Source organism: Nomascus leucogenys, chromosome 1a (assembly GCF_006542625.1).
Source record: "Nomascus leucogenys isolate Asia chromosome 1a, Asia_NLE_v1, whole genome shotgun sequence".
In the NCBI taxonomy this organism is placed as follows: Eukaryota; Metazoa; Chordata; class Mammalia; order Primates; family Hylobatidae; genus Nomascus; species Nomascus leucogenys.
Genome location: NC_044381.1, coordinates 16,996,112 through 17,014,939, shown reverse-complemented (window position 1 = coordinate 17,014,939; position 18,828 = coordinate 16,996,112).

Sequence of the window (18,828 nt, the reverse complement as noted above, 5' to 3'; positions counted from 1 at the left end):
TGTTTTAAGTTAAAATGTTGAAGGTGTGTCATATAATTTTCTCTGATTTGTCTTCTTGAACAACTTTTTCCATTAGCTGACAAACAGCAGTCCATATTGCATCAGATAAAAGGGACCCTGATCTAATAGCTAACAGTTATTGAGCAATTATTCAGTGCAAGATGCTATGCTTAAGTGCCTTTTATGTAACAGCTCTTTTAATCCTCATAATCTACCCAGGAGTTAGATATTAATATTCCCTATGGTGGGACATGGGCCAATTTTAAAAGATCTTGGTCTCTCCTGCCTCCCATCCACTCTCCCTTCTCTTGCCAGCTAGTAGCCCATTGCTGAACTGCATCCCTATAAACCAGTACCCTGCCTCTCACAGCCTTGTGTTAGAAGGTGCTGAAGTCCTCGGATCTTTGGAAAGACCAGCCCCTGATGGATCCATGGGGGAGGGGTATGGTGGCTTCCAAATGGCCCAACCCGGTTCCAGGTTTCATGGACAGACATGAAGCAGTAGACAAGTAAATCCATGGGGTGGGAGCTGTGAAGTAGAAAAACTGGTGGAATGTGCTCAAAAAGGATAAAGCCCAGCTCTGGCCCTTTCCTATGAAGAAGGGTGAAGGGCCAGACTGGAATATGCAGCAGCAAAACCCTGGGAAAACCCGTCCGAGGTGCTCAGGTGGCATGGGGTTGTGGTGGGAAGGACTGGAAGTTGGGGAAGTATTCCTGGTGGCATGCAGACCCGGGGACAGAGCTTCCTGCTTCAAAATGGAGTCTAGAAATGGGGCAATAACAGCAGCAACAAGAACCACTGAAGGAAGAACAGAGAACAGTGCCTCCTTCAATGAGGGGTATCATGGAACCCGTGAGTCCTGCAGCTCATGAAGCTGCAATCAAACATATTTAGTGAACAGTTGTAGTTGAGGCAAAACTCCAGGGTCCATTCAGGTCCATAAGGTTGGATGAGCAGGATGCTAGGGGGGGAATGTGTCAAGAGCTATGCACTGGGAAGACAGACAATCCTTGCGACACACACACCTGATGAAGCACTCATATCCAGGATACATACAGAACTCTTACAACACAAAAAGAAGAAGACAAATAGCCCAATTAGAAATAGGTGAAAGATTTGAGTGGACACATCACAGAAGAAGATATGCAAGTAGCCAATAAGTCCAACTTCATCAGTTGCCAGGGAAAGGCAAATTCAAGCCACAGTAAAATAGCACCATGCAGACACTAAGGTAGCTAATGTCTAAGGCTGTCGACCAACCGTGGGTGAGCAGTGGTGTGCCCAGGGTGGAGCAAGCAGGCTGAATAAGGGGGTGCATTCTCTATAGAGAATTTTCAAACAATAGTAAAACTGCAAAGACAATCTGCTTTTTATTATCACCATGCAATGGCAATTCTAAACAATGTCAGTGATAAGATATTCCTCCCCAGCTAGGGCAGACCTCTCCCACAGCCCCTCCCTTGGCACCCCACTTCTCTTGGCCAGGATGTGGAACCACATCCCAGCGGGATATGTGTGTGTGTGTGAGATGTAGTACAGCCACCTCAGAGAATTACTTGGCAGTTTCTTTTAAAATTGTAGAAATTGCACTTCTACATATTTACCCAAGAGAAATGAAAACACATGAAATGCATGTTTATAGAAGCTTTATTTATAATAATCCCCAAATGGAAACAATCTAAATGTTCATCAATAGGTGAATGAATAAACAACATGTGGTATATCCATACAATGAAATGCCGCTCAGCAACTGAAAAAGAATAAGACCCAATGCTCACAACCAGTAATGAATCTTAGTAACATTATGCTGAGCAAAAGAAGCCAGACACAGAAGAAATCACACTGTTTGATTCCATTTATTTGAAGACCAAGAACAGGCAAATCTAATATATAGTGACAGAAAGCAGAACAATGGTTGCCTAGGGCAGAGGGTGGGGCAAGTATTGCCTGGGAAGGGCTACAAGGGAACTTTTTGGTGTGCAGGTAATATTCGTTAGATTGATTGCCCTGGTGGCTAGATGGGTGAATGTATTGGCCAAAACTCATCAAAACTGTGTACCTAAAATGTGTGCACTTTATTGTATGTAAATTACACTTTAATGAGTTTGATATGAAACCAAAGTTTGAAACAAAGGAGAAAAAAAACCCTAGGGTTGGGACCAGGACGGATATTGATTAATTCAATAATATGTCCCAGGCTTTTTGTGGTTATTGCTGAGCGGAACCCCATCAACAACATTCCAGAGCTGTGCATGTAGACCACACTTGCAGGGTTCAATCTGGAAGTGCATTTACATTAACCATTATGGGGAGCTCTGCATGTTTGAACCCACAGAAGTTTATATTTCTTCCCTCTGAAGTGTTTTTATGCGTCTCTCAAGTTCCAATATTTTTAACTGCTTCAGAAGTAGGTAAAAACTGCTGTTTGAATTACAATGATAGCGATGATAGTAACAGCGAACGTTTATTGAACACATACGGTGGCCAGATACTGGGCTCTGTAATTTACCTGCATTGTTTTATGTTATCATCACATAACCCTGACCCTGTGAGGCATTGTCTCCGTTTTTTCGAAAAGGATGGCAGTTCAGAGAGGTGAAAGCTCTTGTCAAGAGCACACAGCTGGTCAGAGCAGTTCTGGTCAGAACTGACGTTCAAGTATGTCGGATTAGGTTGCTGTGTTCTTGTCACTGCACCCCAGGGCTTCCTACCCTGGGCCAGGCTGACCCCTCCTTCCGCCGTGGGAGGGAACAAGGCATGCCTGGTGCTGCGGAGCGCACATCGTTGCTCTGCTGCCAGCGTCTTCAGGGCAGCTTCCCGTCCCAGAGGAGCCCGCTGTAGCTCAGGCTTCCCTGCAGTCACCGCGGTGCCTGGCAGATAGACTCACACTGTGTGACGAGTTCTTGTTAGCATCATTCATGGACTGCAACCAACTGCAAAGTTGAATTGCCTTGTCCTCATGGGCTTTCGGGGTGGGGAGAAAATTCCTCCCTGACCTTCTACTCCTGCCCCGAGCTGTACGTTCTCCCTCTCTTCCCTCCCCTACGATTCTGTGAAGTTTATTCTTTTGAACTGTGACCGTGACTGTATATATCTCTGGGTGTCTTCTAACAGGAACCTGTGTTCCTTCCACCGCTGAGCTGGCTGGAAAGAGGTTATGCAGGGCCCAGGGGAGTCCTGGAGGAATTTGTTCAATTCTGCTGGGGTCTGCAGCCTGACACTCAAGTGCATAAGTGCGGCCGAGCCTGTTTGACAATCAAACCCAGGCATGAACGAGAGGGGGGAGGGGCTGGGGGGCGGTAGGAACCCCAGGCTGAGCCAGCGGCTTGTGTGAGGAGGCCTGTCTGGAAGCCTGGTAGGGGACGTGACAGGGAAGAGGGGCCCCAGCTGGGGAGGGGATACATTCGGAGAAGAGAGGAGAAGATAATGGAATCCAATAGAGCTCCCGAAAACGTGTCATCTTGCACCGCCGAAACCCTTTGAATAAGCTAAATCCTTAATCAGAGTAGCCTAAAACTGCGATGACTACATGGAGACATGTTAGTCCAGATAAATCCTTGCAGGTTTCAAAGATCTGAAGGGCCCGGGCACTTCCCTGTGCAGCGGCTGCCCTCTGCCCTCTCCTCCATGATGTCATTATTGAAGTTGCGCTCTCACCGCGCATGGTGTGAGCTGACATTGACAGTTGTAGCACTCTCACGCCGACTCTGGAGGATTATTAGCTTTGAAGCTATTTGGCCTTGAGCGGTGAATTCCTTTTTGAGCTCACACTGGCTTATAATATCTGAGAAGGCTTGCTCCACTCTGGCCCCAGCTTGAATTAGGAGAAGAAGGCCGCTTTCCAACTTGGAACTGATCCCAGCAGGAACAGAACAGGGAATATTATCCATTTCTGATGGGCAACAAAGTTAGTGTTCTCGAATCCCCCAGAGGCCTTCACACCGAGTTTCCATTTGAACATCAGAGTTGGAGCCGCGGCCTGGGCTGCGTTTGCCGGTAATCGCGGCGCAGTCTTGCAGCTCGCAGCTGGACCCAGAGGGGGACTCGAGGAGTACACGCTCCTCTGGCCTCTAATCTGTTTGTTATTAGGCTGTTGGAAACCCCTCAGTGGGGCTGGAAGCTGATGTCAGAAGAGTATAATTCAAGTGAATGTTTGGAAAAAAAATAGCAGGGGGAAAAAAAGCGCCCTTCTGTGATAATTTGCATGTGGTGAATGTAAGTGTCTGGGGGGATTAATTAGCTGAACAAAGCTGAGGAAGGGACTGCCAGTGAATGGGCAAACATAGTGACCCGAAGAGCTTCTGACCTGCCCTTAATTTCTTCCCAGGATTTAAGCTAAGGTCTTGCAAAGCTTATTCCGGGGAAAAGGGACCCCTCCCCAATCCCCAGTGCCTCTCCCCATCCCCAGGCTCAGCCCACGACGGCTTTTCCGTAAAGAGAAAAAGTGTGCTCATCACTCTCCACAAACTGTGCCAATGTGCACAAAAGCAGCTTGGGGAATGTGACATGGTGGCCTCAGTTTCATTAGGGACCAGCAGCTGGGGTACATGATGGTCTACGGAGGAATTACGCACAGCTCTCTGATGAAAGAAAGGAAGAACTCCCAAGTTTTGGGGTTGCTAATTTAGAGAGAAGAAAAGTTTTCTTGAGATTATCACTTATTTATCTACATGTTCTTGTTTGTCTCACAGTTATCACTTATTTATCTGTCTGTGTGAAGGTCAATCTTCCCCAATACTATTTATGTCCATAATTTATAGACTGGCTTTCTTATGATGCAACTGGTTTTTGGATGTACCAGCCTTGGAGCTTATAAAAACAAACAAACTAGATGCCTTCAGATTAGAGCTGGCCCCCGTTTTTTCAGTTGGCTAGAAAAAAACTCAGCACCACTGCCAAACATCAAAGCTGAAGAAGTAAATGTGTCCAGGAGAAGATGCTAATAGAGGTGAAAGTACAGCCTTCCTGAAAACGGGGAACCCAGACCACAGCTGGAGGGGATGGGTTAAGTTACAGGACACAGACACACCTAACAAACCCAAGCACATCCCTCTTTGCAGTGGTTCAGTTGAATAAACCCCTTACATGTTATTTCTGTGACGCTCAGGCAAGTAAACAATGCATTTCCGGGCCAGGTGTGGTGGCCCACGCCTGTAATCCCAGCACTTCGGGAGGCCAATGCAGGTGGATAACTTGAGGTCAGGAGTTCGAGACCAGCCTGGCCAACATGGTGAAACCCTGTCTCTACTAAAAATACAAAAATTAGCCAAGCGTGGTGACGGGCGCTTGTAATCCCAGCAACTCAGGAGGCTGAGGCAGGAGAATCACTTGAACCTGGAGGCAGAGGTTGCAGTGAGCCGAGATCACGCCATTGCACTCCAGTCTGGGCCACAGAGTGAGACTCCATTTCAAAACAAAAACAAAAAAACAAAGCATTTCTGTAACTCTAGTGGACGCTCCCCACCCAGTCCTCACCATTTCTGAAATTGAGACATCTTACAGTTGACATGTGCATTAGATGTATCAGTGCCCACCAAAAGGTGATATTAACATGATATGTCTTAGAGTGTGTGCAACAAGGAAATATGGTAGGAAAAAAGTATTTAATATTTAAAAAATGACAGTGAGACTTGTAATCATTATTTCCACAGTCTAACTTGTAAAAATGATTTGGGTATACACTGAGGTGAGAGTCTGTGAACTGGCTTTGTTTACCTGTGTGCCTGTGTGATATCCAGACAACGAATGGGTGGTTCCGATGCTGACATTCCCATTATTGACTTATTTATGAAATTGATGGGTGCTCACCTCATCAAGGTTTACTTATTTCGGCAAAATGATAAATTGCACTCTTTTTTTTCTGCCTCAAGGCAAGTTGGTGAGCTTTTTTATTTTTTTTATCTTTTTCAGGTCTGTTAATAATTTCCAAAGAAAAGAGCAGTGAATTGTTGAATAAATAAACCATTCTTGATGACATTTTAAGCACTGGAATGACAATATATGTGCATGTGTGTGCTTGTGTGTGTGTGAACGCACAAAAGTGCAATCTATTTCTGATTAATCCTATTAATTTGGGAAGTACTATAGTAGCTGTTTCTGTGTTTAAGTGTGTGCATTTACATATGCACATGTAATATCTTGCAGAGAAGAGTTTAAAAATAGATAGCTAATGTGCAGGGTTAGCTAATGACAGATAATTAACTAAAAACAAAGCATGAGAAATTTCCAAGAGTAATTTAGTAATTTATAGCCACAATTTCAAAGGTAGGGTGGGCTGCCTTGGGAGGTAGTAAGTTTCTGGTCACTGGATGTGCTTGCGTTACAAGTGTTGAAGGACCACTTGATGAGAATGTTTTGGTTGGAGTTCTTTTATCAGATGTGGGGAATTGGATGTGGTGAATATTTTAGCCCTTTTCAATGAGAGAATCTGTAATTCTGTGACATAGAATATACAATATCATCTTAAGTGAGAGTGCATTGAAGTCAGGGATTACATCTTATTTTGGCATAGTCCATGTATATAAGATCAATGTATGGAAACATGAATGGATGGAACTAGATGATTTTTGATTTTTGATACACCTTCCAGCACAAAGATGGCAGTGGAATTAATGTATGTCAGCCTATGCAAATAATGCATATGTGGCACGACTTTCTTGATGCATGACTTTCTTCCTCAGGAATGTATTTTACTGAATCTCTGGTTCTCTCTCTTTTGCTGTCTGTGCTCTTTGAACCTGAATTTTTGGTGGCACGTGTGATGGAGTTAAGTTATACCCACAGACATTTGACTATTCACTTGCCAGCCCTATAGTGCTGAGTTGCCTTGGAATAGACTTGTTGACTGCCTGGGTCACACACTGTTCTACCTTCCTGAGGAGGGGTATCTCATGTCCCAGTGAACACCCTGTACCCTGGGCACCAGCTTCTCCTTCAGCCTCACCTCTTACACATCCTCACCCGCAGGAGACCGTGCTCCACCCTCTTGCGGGGCTGGCTTAGCTTGCCTCCACCTGACGGACATCACCTGAACAGAATATGTCACTGTTTTACCAGGAATCAATTTTACACTAAGCCTGAAATCTGGTGGCACACTGCTGAGAAGCAAGAGAACCATTATTCTGAACGTTTCTGTACTGTGGAACACCTAGTGTTCAGTGATTAAACAGACCGGGTCGTACTTTAATCCTCAATGCTCAAGTCATCCAATCACCTTGAGTATGAACTTTTCCGATGCTCTGTGTTTTTTGTAAGAAGTTGAGCTTCTCCTGTACTGGGCATGATTTTCAGAAACTGCTGAAAATCAATGAGGGTTGGCAGAGCCAGGGTAGAGCAGCTTCTAAGCATGGGTAGCTCCATAAAAACAATCGGTGACAATAGAGTAGGCTTTCAACAGCAGTTTAGCAGTTTAGCACCCTGGAGCTGACTTAAGTCATACAACTGTTTTTCTGACTCTGGCCCCAGATTCAGCTTTGCTCCTTTTTTTTTTTTTTTTTTTTTTTTTTGAGATGGAGTCTCACCCTGTTGCCCAGGCTGTAGCTTTGCTCTTGAAGTTTAGCTTTCTGATGTCCTTGAAAGGGTCCTTGGGCTATGCCTGGGCCACATACATATATGTCTACTAAGCAGTGCCCTGCACAACTAGGGAGTGGAGGTGGTAGAATAGATAGATGTAGATTTAGATGGAGACCTGCTCACCAACTGTTGCTAGCTACCTCTCCCCACTAATTTTATTCTTTCTTCTTGTGCAAAACTGAGTTTGCCTAGTTTGCTTCACCACATCGTAGGTTCAATGGAGACTATAAAGGAGATAGGTTCTTGTGATTTTCGATCCATGTCTTCCATTTCCTCCCAACAGTTGGCAACACTATTTTCCCCGCAGAAGAATGCTGACCTCCAGTTTCACATGGAACGCACTGGGGCTCAGCAAGTCTTCCCAGCAGCTTTGATTTTAATTCTAGTGATGTGAGCATTGAGGACTTCTCAAGAGGATATCTTGCAAACTTCAAATTGCTATTGCCTTTTTGGGACTTTAAAGCAAGTTTCTTGTGCCCCTAGGCTTCCCCGAGGACACTTCCAAACACCAAATTTGCTTTGACTTAAAGAAAGTCGACAAGTGCACATGCAATAGAATGGTAAGGAGCAGTGAAGAATAAAGATGTAGCAGAGTTGCAAATTCACTCACACTCACTCAGATGTGCAATATTGTATAGTTTCTGTGTTTCCTAAAGCTGACCTGATCTTCCTTAGATATTCCCCTACTTGCCAATTAACACTATAGCAGTCTCCTCCAAGTTAAGTGTTCTTATTTTAATTTAAATAGTTTATTAATCAGATGTTCAATCCTTTCCCAAGGCTGGTTTAAATGTTCCCTTTTAGAAATCTCCTCCTCTTTAGGTAAAGCTCATTCTCCATCCCAAGGTGATTTCAGGGTGGTTAAGGAAGCTCGCCTACTATTTGGTGGAGAGGAGAAAGGGGATCATGTGAGATCCTCCAGATTCTTGCTGGTCTTTGCTGCAAAGTGGCCAGTCTAGCCTGCTTCCTGTACTGGTAATCACTGCCTACCTGGAGTTCTGGGGTAACATGCTGGCATCCTCTTCTGATCATGTTTTCTGATTTCAGGGCTGCTTCTGGCCTCTTCATTTTGATCATGGTTTTCATCCTTTCCACCAGTCTTTTTAGTACCTTCACATCTCTATACTCTAGTTCCCCAATGTGCCATCCCTAGGGCAGTAGGGACCTAGGAGCATTGTTCTGGGCTCACTTGCTGGTTACCTTCTCCCTCCATTGTTGCCCCATTGCCTTGCACCATGCTGGCAGTGACCACTCACAGGACTTCTCCTTAAGGCTTGTAGCCTTCCACTAGAATCCCCAGATATGCGTGACAAGAAATGCTTCAATACTCTGCTGACATTTGCAGCCTTCCCCTCTGTCTATCTAATATGCCCCCGCCCCCTTTCCAGGATACAGGACTGGAGAGAAGAACTGGGGACCTAACTGGCTTCCCTTGACTCCCCTGCCCTCTGCCTTCTTCATCCAATCCCTCAGGCTGAAAGCAGCCAGCTTTCCACTCCTCCACATCCTATCCTGATGGCATATAGTAAATCTCTATGATCTATTCCACCAGGTATGGCTCTTGATACACTAATGGGAGCTAAAGGAATTTAGAAAATCCCTTTCCTTCTCAACAATGCCTGGCTTTGAAGACTATTTTCTTGCTTAAGAGGTCAAGAAAGTCAGCTTTGAGATTCAAACTGATCAATGGCCTCTTTGTTCTAGGCAGTATCCCTGGGGCCGTAAGCCTCGTGCCTCAGCCTTGGAGGTGGAAGACGGCAGGGGAAGGTGATTTAAGAGGAAACTGAAAAGTTAGAAGTGTAATATTTGCAAAATATTATTCTTGTTACAGAAATATGGTTCTTAGCTTTCATGAAGCACCGTTAAACACTCCCCTTCTAGGAAATGTCCATTTATACAATTTTCCTGTTGGAAACATCTATAATTTTCGACTTCCTTCCTAAAACACTTTCCCCAGAGTCATATGTTCTTTGAAAGACTGTCTTTGAAGGATTCCATTCCACATCCTTTCTCTATTTTTCTGGCTAACAAACAACACTGAATCAGCAATATGTGTTATTTTTACCTATTTGCTCTTTCTCCGCAACCGGAGACTGTCTCCTCATTTAGCACCCTTTTCATTTGTAGGAGCTCTTAAGCTAGGAGGGCATTGTGCAGAACAAAATTACAAACCTTGTGGCTGGAAGAAAGTAGGATGGTTTGGTAGCAGTATGCTGGGTGGTTGCTGTGATCATTACTAAGAAAGAACTGCCAATTTGCTTTTCATTCGGGGAATAAACTCTAGTTCTTCTTCGCATGCCATCTCCACGATAATGGCCATGACCCCAAAGAAAATGGACACAGCACGGAGAGGAGTACGTTTTCCTTATGCTTGTCAAAGCATGTCAGTGTTCTCCCATGGAATGTAGTACTATTCTCCTAATGCAATTAAGCAGCGCCTTCTTTTTCCATGGAAATGCACTTACAAATGTCAGACTGGCTTGCGGTCACCAGTCTGGGAAGAACTTTTGTTATGGAACCTGAAACCTGGCCTGATTACACGTTTTGCACAAAACCCCAAAGTTCACATGAACTTTTCAACTGGTGAGTTTGGCCAGGGGTTCATCGTGGATTCACTCGAGTTTTGGGGCAGAGGGTTTTGACTCAGTGATGCTTAGTATGATATTGAGTTTCTGGTGTCTTCTTGTTACCGGAAAGAGGTCCCCATCCAGACCCCAAGAAAGGGCTCTTGGATCTTGCACAAGAAAGAATTCAAGGGTAATCCACAGAGTAAAGCGAAAGCAAGTTTATTAGGAAAGTAAAGGAATAAAAGAATGGCCACTCTATAGGCAGAGCAGCCCTGAGGGCTGCTGCTTGGCCATTTTTATGGTTATTTCTTGATTGTATGCTAAACAAGGGGTGGATTATTCGTGAGTTTTCTGGGAAAGGGGTGGGCAATTCCCAGAGCTGAGGGTCCTTCCCCTTTTTAGACCATATAGGGTAACTTCCTGACATTGCCGTGGCATTTGTAAACTGCCATGGCGCTTGTGGGAGTGTCTTTTAGCCTGCTAATGCATTATAGTTAGCATATAATGAGTGGTGAGGAGGGCCAGAGGTCACTTTCACGGCCGTCTTCATTTTGGCGGGTTTTGGCTGGTTTCTTTACCTTAACCTGTTTTATAAGTAAGGTCTTTGTGATGTGTACCTTGTGCCAACCTCCTATCTCATCCTGTGACTAAGAATGCCTGACCTCCTGGTAATGCAGCCCAGTTGGTCTCAGCCTAATTTTACCCAGCCCTTATTCAAGATGGAGTCACCGTTTTTCAAACACCGCTGACATTGTCACTCTTCCCAAATCTTGCAGGGAGTGCTTTCATCCCCATTCTTTGGATGTGACAAAAAGCCACTTTTCCTTCACAAAACTCAGTGGAAAGTATGCCATCTCCATGAGATGCTTCAAGTTAGAAAACAGCTCGTCTCTGCTCATCAACATCACCAGCCCTGCCCCTTGACTCCTCCCATAAGTTTGGTTCCACCTGGCCTGCAACGACAGTCTTGCCCTTCATTGGGAGCATATATGCAATAAAAATCACAAGTCTTTACATGAGTATTGATATATAACAATTGCTCAACATGTTCACATACTCTGTATCAGTTAATTCTTATAGACACCTGCACTGCCCCCACACTGCCGCTGAAGAAACTGAGGCTTGAAATTGAAGTTCAAGGCCATGGCCAGAGGAGTATGTGGCAGAGACAGGATATAGCATAATGGTGGTCCATACAGCCCTTCTTACCATTGTACATTAGTGGTTATGAGAATGGGACTTACCTTGTGGGTGCAATATGATATAGCACCTAATAGCACCAGCTACAGAACTTCCTTTCCAAGTCCACCTACATTTGTGGGGCCCAGTGCAAAATGAAAATGCAGGACCCTTTTTTAGAAAGCAGGAAAAAATGGCACTAATGCTATAGAAATATAAAGCTTTTTCCTTTCCTCTGTAGTCTCTCTCTAAACTTACCATGGGTTTTAAAATTTGCTTTTTAATGCCATTTACATGAAAAAATGAAAAATCTTGAATTATTAGCATACCTTTTACATTCAGGTTTATATTGGGAAAGGCCACTTTTAAATGCGGACATTACAGCATTTAACTGCTGTGTAGTCATCAAAATTACACAATTTGTATTTTGTAGCTTGCACACGTATCTCATTGTTACTAGAATGGTGGAAACGCTCCACGAAACTAACCCAACTGTTTTATTTCAGTTCTTGATATGCGTGCGTTCTACCAACACTCTCTACCTTCAGCTAGCTGCTGAGTAAGGAAAAGGAGCTTTGGGCTGTCCTATCTCTTCTGTTTCCTTATCATTTTCAGTGTAAGTGGTTGGCTAATAAAGGGAAGTAATAACAGCAAGAAAGGATATTTATATTTCCTAGAATGCCATTGCCCTCTTTCTATGTTTGAAGCAAATTCTAGTTCAAATGAGGATGAAGCCTCTCAGGGCTCTCAGCGCCACCCCTTTCCCACCACTCCCAGCCTGTTCACTTAATTTGTAGACATAACACACTTATCTTGTACTCACTTTGAGTCTCGTCCATGGGTTTCTAACATTCTCCGCCATGGGGCAAATACTCCATGTGAAGGGGATGGCAAGGGACAGCAGATACTCATACTGTGCCTGTCTCCTCTGCTTACAAGTGTGCTGCATGGTCCTATCAGCCTTCACTTATAAAACCCAAGTTCAAAGATATTATGTGACAGCAGCCCTGCCTCATATGGGCCTGATTAGGGCCATTTACCCCTGTTAGGATGGGTTACTTCCCTTGTTGCCTGAAGGCTTCTTGTCTCCAGAAGCCTGAAGTGACTAGGAGGTTCCCGTAGCTTCAAGTTTAATGGGACTCTTGCTGGGAAGCAAGGTGTCAATAACTTCCAGCAACAGTCATCCAATTCTGTAATCCTTATATTTCCCCCAAACCTCTTGAAAGTCTGAGATATGAAAATACCAGCATATTTCCTTCCACCACTATCCCACCTCAGCTCACCGTTGGTGCAAGTGCTAACAATCACATTGCTTGTAAAACCCTAAATGACAAGGATCATATCTTGCAAACCACCATATTCCCATTGCCTTGCCCAGGAGCTGTTGGTGCTGCCTGTTCCTTTAGTCATGTGTAGACACATAGAAGGTGCCATTTATGAGAAACAGGCCCTTATCAGACACTGAATCTGCTGCCACTTTGATCTTGGACCTCCCAACTTCTAGAACTGTGAGCAACAAATTTCTGTTGTTTGTAAATTACCCAATCTAAGATATTTTGTTATAACAGCACAAATGGACCAAAACAGTAAGGCACTAGTGATATGGTGGTGAGCAAAACAGATATTGTCTCTGTCTGCACAAAGCTTATAGATTAGGAGGGGACACAGACTTTAAGCAATAATTATGAACTATGAGGAGGACCATGAAGACACATTACAGGGAGCCCTGAGATTATACAAGAAATCCTGAAATCTAGGGGGTTAGAGTAGATTTCCCTGGAGAGCTGATCTTAGAAATCTGAGGGTCTTTTTAAAAAATTAATTTATTTTAATTGTATTTTTCCATAAGCTATTGGGGTATAGGTGGTATTTGGTTACGTGAGTAAGTTCTTTAGTGGTGATTTGTGAGATATTGGTGCACCCATCAACCAAGCAGTATACACTGCACCATATTTGTAGCCTCTTATCTCTTGCCTTCCTCTCACTCTTCCCTACAAGTCCCCAAAGTCCATTGTATCATTCTGATGCCTTTGTGTCCTCATAGCTTAGCTCCCACATATCAGTGAGAACATGCAATGTTTGGTTTTCCACTCCTGAGTTTCTTCACTTAGAATAATAGTCTTCAATCTGGTCCAGGTCACTGGAAATGCAGTGGTATATATATACCACAGTTTCTTTATCCACTCTTTGATTGATGGGCATTTAGGTTGGTTCCACAATTTTGCAATTGTGAATTGTGCTGCTATAAACATGTGTCTGCAAGTGTCTTTTTCAAATAATGATTCCTTTTCCTCTGGGTAGATACCCAGTAGTGGGATTGCTTGATCAAATGGTAGTTCTACTTTTAGTTCTTTAAGGAATCTCCACACTGTTTTCCACAGTGGCTGTACTAGTTTACATTTCCAGTAGCAATGTAGAAGTGTTGTTCCCTGTTCGCTGCATCCATGTCAACATCTACTGTTTTTTGATTTTTTGATTATGGCTATTCTTGCAGGAGTAAGGTGGTATCACATTGTGATTTTGATTTGCATTTCCCTGATTATTAGTGATGTTGAGCATTTTTTCATATGTTTATTGGCCATTTGTATATCTTCTTTTGAGAATTGTCTATTCATGTCCTTGGCCCACTTTTTGATGGGATTGTTTATTTTTTCCTTATTGATTTGTTTGAGTTGTTGTAGATTCTGGATATCAGTCCTTTGTCAGATGTATAGATTGTGAAGATTTTCTCCCACTCTGGGGGTCGTCTATTTGCTCTGCTGACGGTTCCCTTTTGCCACGCAAAAGCTCTTTAGTTTAATCAGGTCCCAGCTATTTATCTTTGTTTTTATTGCATTTGCTTTTGGGTTCTTGATTATGAAATCCTTGCCTAAGCCAATGTCTAGAAAGGTTTTTCCAATGTTATCTTCTAGAATTTTTATAGTTTCAGGTCTTAGGTTTAGGTCTTTAACCCATCTTGAGTTGATTTTTGTATAAGGTGAGAGAAAAGGATCCAGTTTCATTCTCCTACATGTGGCTAGCCAATTAGCCAAGCACCATTTGTGGAAAGGGTTGTCCTTTCTCCACTCTATGTTTTTGTTTGCTTTGTTGAAGATCAGTTGGCTGTAAGTATTTCGGTTTATTTCTGGGTTTTCCATTCTGTTTGATTGGTCTATGTGCCTTTTTTTATACCAGTACCACGCTGTTTTGGTGGCGATGGCCTTATAGTATAGTTTGAAATCAGGTAGTGTGATGCCTCCAGATTTGTTCTTTTTGCTTAGTCTTGCTTTGTCTATGTGGACCCTTTTTTGGTTTCATATGAATTTTAGAATTGTTTTTCTCTAATTCTGTGGAGAATGATGGTGGTATCTTGATGGGGATTGCATTGAATTTGTAGATTGCTTTTGGCAGTATGGTCATTTTCACAATATTGATTCTACCCATCCATGAGCATGGGATGTGTTTCCTTTTGTTTGTGTCATCTATGATTTCTTTCAGCAGTGTTTTGTAGTTTTCCTTGTAGAGGTCTTTCAACTCCTTTGTTAGGCATATTCCTAAGTATTTTAATTTTTTTTCAGGTATTGTAAAATGGATTGAGTTTTTACTTGATTCTCCGCTTGGCCGCTGTTGGTGTATAGAAGAGCTACTGATTTGTGTACATTAATCTTGTATCCGGAAACTTTTAACTGATAAACGAACTGAATTCTTTTATCAGTTCTAGGAGTTTTCTGGAAAAGTCCTTAGGATTTTCAAGATAAATGATCATATTGTCAGCAAACAGTGACAGTTTGACTTCCTCTTTACCAATTTGGATGCCCTTTATTTCTTTTTCTTGCCTGATTGCTCTGGCTAGGACATCCAGTACTATGTTGAAGCGGAGTGGTGAGAGCGGGTATCCTCACTTTGTTCCAGTTCTCAGAGGGAATGCTTTCAAATTTTCCCCATTCAGTATTAAGTTGGCTGTGGGTTTGTCATAGATGGCTTTTATTACATTAAGGTATATCCCTTGTATGCCAATTTTGCTGAGAGTTTTAATCAAAAAGCGATGCTGGATTTTGTCAAATGCTTTTTCTGCATCTATTGAGATGATCATGTGATTTTTGTTTTTAATTCTGTTTATGTGGTTTATCACATTTATTGACTTGCATATGTTAAACCATCCCCGCATCCCTGGTATGAAACCCACTTGATCATGGTGGAATATCTTTTTGATATGTTGTTAGATTCGATTAGCTAGTATTTTGTTAAGGATTTTAACATCTATGTTCATCAAGGATATCCATCTGTAGTTTTCTTTTTTGGTTGTGTCCTTTCCTGGTTTTGGCATTAGGGTGATGTTGGCTTCATAGAATGAGTTAGGGAGGGTTCCTTCTTTATCTTGTGGAACAGTGTCAAAAGGATTAGTACCAATTCTTCTTTGACAGTTTGGTAGAATTCTGCTGTGAATCCATTTGGTCCTGGATTTTTTTTTTGTTGGTAATTTTTAAATTACCATTTCAGTCTTGCCTGTTATTGGTTTGTTCAGGGTATCTAATTCTTCCTGATTTAAGCTAAGAGGGTTGTATTTTTCTAGGAATTTATCCATCTCTTCTAGGTTTTCTAGTTTAAGTGTGTAAAGGTGTTCATAGTAGCCTTGAATAATCTTTTCTATTTCAGTGGTGTCAGTTATAATATCTCCTATTTTGTTTCTTAGTGAGGTTATTTGGATTTTCTCTCTTCTTTTCTTGATGAATCTTGCTAATGTTCTGTCAATTTTATTTGTCTTTTCAAAGAACCAGCTTTTTGTTTCATTTATCTTTTGTATTTTTTGTTTGTTCAATTTTATTTAGTTCTGCTCTGATCTTGGTTATTTCCTTTCTTTTTCTGGATTTGGGTTTGGTTTGTTATTGTTTCTGTAGTTGCTTAAGGTGTGACCTTAGATTGTCTGTTTGTGTTCTTTCAGACTTTTTGATGCAGGCATTTAGGGCTATGAACTTTCCTCTTAGCATCGCCTTTACTGTATCCCAGAGGTTCTGATAGGTTTTGTCATTATTATCATTCAGTTCAAAGAATTTTTAAATTTCCATCTTGATTTTGTTTTTGACCCAATGCTCATTCATGAGCAGGTTATTTAATTTCCATGTATTTGCATGGCTTTGAAGGTTCCTTTTGGAGTTGATTTCCAGTTTTATTCCATTGTGGTCTGAAAGAGTGCTTGACAGAATTTCAATTTTCTTAAATTTATTGAGGCTCATTTTATGGCCTATCATATGGTGTATCTCGGAGACAGTTCCATGCACTGTTGAATAGAATGTGCATTCTGAGGTTGTTGGATGAAATGTTCTGTATATTTCTGTTAAGTCCATTTGTTCCAAGGTATAATTTAAATCCATTGTTTCTTTGTTGTTTTCTGTCTTGATGATCTGTCTAGTGTTGTCAGTGGAGTATTGAAGTCCCCCACTATTATTGTGTTGCTGTCTATCTCATTTCTTGGGTCTATTAGTAATTGTTTTATAAATGAATTTGGGAGCTCCAGTGTCAGGTGCATATATGTTTAGGATTGTGATATTTTCCTGTTGGACAAGGCCTTTTACCATTATATACTGCTTCTCCTTGTCTCTTTTAATTGCTGTTGCTTTAAAGTTTGTTTTGTCTGATATAAGAATAGCTACCCCTGCTCACTTTTGGTGTCCATTTGCATGAAATGCCTTTTTCTACCCCTTTACTTTAAGTTTTTGTGAGTCCTTATGTGTTAGGTGAGTCTCCTGAAGGCAGCAGATGGTTGGTGAGTCCTTATCCATTCTGCAGTTTTGTATCTTTTAAGTGCAGCATTTAGGCCATTTACATTCAATGTTTGTACTGAAAGGTGAGGTACCATTGCACTCATCATGCTCTTTGTTGCCTGTGTACTTTGGTATTTTTGGTTTTTTGCTTTTGCTTTTTAGCTTGTATTTTTGTTTTATAGGTCTCGTGTGATTTATGCTTTAAAAGAGTTCTGTTTTGACGTGTTGCCAGGATTCGTTTCAAGATTTAGTGCTTCTTTTAGCAGTTCTTACGGTGGTGGCTTGGTAATGGCGAATTCTCTCAGCATTTGTTTGTCGGAAAACAACTGTATCTTTCCTTCATATATGATGCCTAGTTTGGCTGGATACAAAATTCTTGGCTGATAATTGTTTTGTTTGAGGAGGCTGAAGATAGGGCCCCAATCCCTTCTAGCTTGTAGGGTTTCTGCTGAGAAATATGCTGTTAGTCTGATATGTTTTCTGTTATAGGTTACCTGGTGCTTCTGTCTCACAGTTCTTAAGATTCTTTCCTTTGTCTTAACTTTGGATAACGTGATGACAATGTGCCTAGGTGAAGATCTTTTTGTGATGATTTTCCCAGGTGGTCTTTGTGCTTCTTGTATATGTATGTCTAGGTCTCTAGCTAGGCTGGGGAAGTTTTCCTCGATTATTCCCCCAAATATGTTTTCCAAGCTTTTAGAATTCTCTTCTTCCTCAGGAACAACAATTATTCTTAGGTTTGGTCGTTTAACATAATCCCAGACTTCTTGGAGGCTTTGTCCGTATTTTCTTATTCTTTTTTCTTTGCCTTTGCTGGATTGGGTTAATTCAAAGACCTTGTCTTCGAGCTCTGAATTTCTTTCTTCTACTTGTTCAGTTCTATTGCTGAGACTTTCCAGAGCATTTCGCATTTCTAAAAGTGTGTCCAAAGTTTCCTGAATTTTTGATTGTTTTTTCTTTAAGCTATCTATTTCATTGAATATTTCTCCCTTTACTTCTTGTATCATGTTTTGGATTTCCTTGCACTGGGCTTTGCCTTTCTCTTGTCCCTCCCTGATTAGCTTAATAACTAATTTCCTGAATTCTTTTTCAGGTAAACCAGGAATTTTTTCTTGGTTTGGATCCATTGCTGGTGAACTAGTGTGATTTTTGGGGGGTGTTGAAGAGTCTTGTTTTGTCATGTTACCAGGGTTGGTTTTCTGGTTCCTTCTCATTTGAGTAGGCTCTGTCAGAGTGAGGGTCTAGAGCTAAAGGCTGTAGTTCAGATTCTTTTGTCCCATGGGACATTCCTTAATGTAGTACTCTCCCCTTTTTCCTATGGATGTGGCTTCCTGTGAGCTGAACTGCAGTGATTGTTGTCTCTCTTCTGGGTCTAGCCACCCAGCGAGTCTACCCGGTTCTGGGCTGGTACTGGGGGCTGTCTGCACAGAGTCCTGTGATGTGAACCATCTACAGGTCTCTCAGCCATGGATGCCAGCACCTGTTCTGGTGGAGGCGGCAGGGGGTGCAGTGGACTCCATGAGAATTCATAGCTTTGGTGGTTTAATGCTCTATTTTTGTACTGGTTGGCCTCCTGCCAGGAGGTGGCACTTTCCAGAGGGCATCGGCTGTAGTAGTGTGGAGCGGGATCAGCAGTGAGCAGGGCCCTAGAACTCCCAAGATTATGTGTTCTTTGTCGTCTGCTGCCTGGGTGGGTAGGGAAGGACCATCGAGTGGGGGCAGGGCTAGGTGTGTGTGAGTTCAGACTCTCTTTGGGCGAATCTTGCTG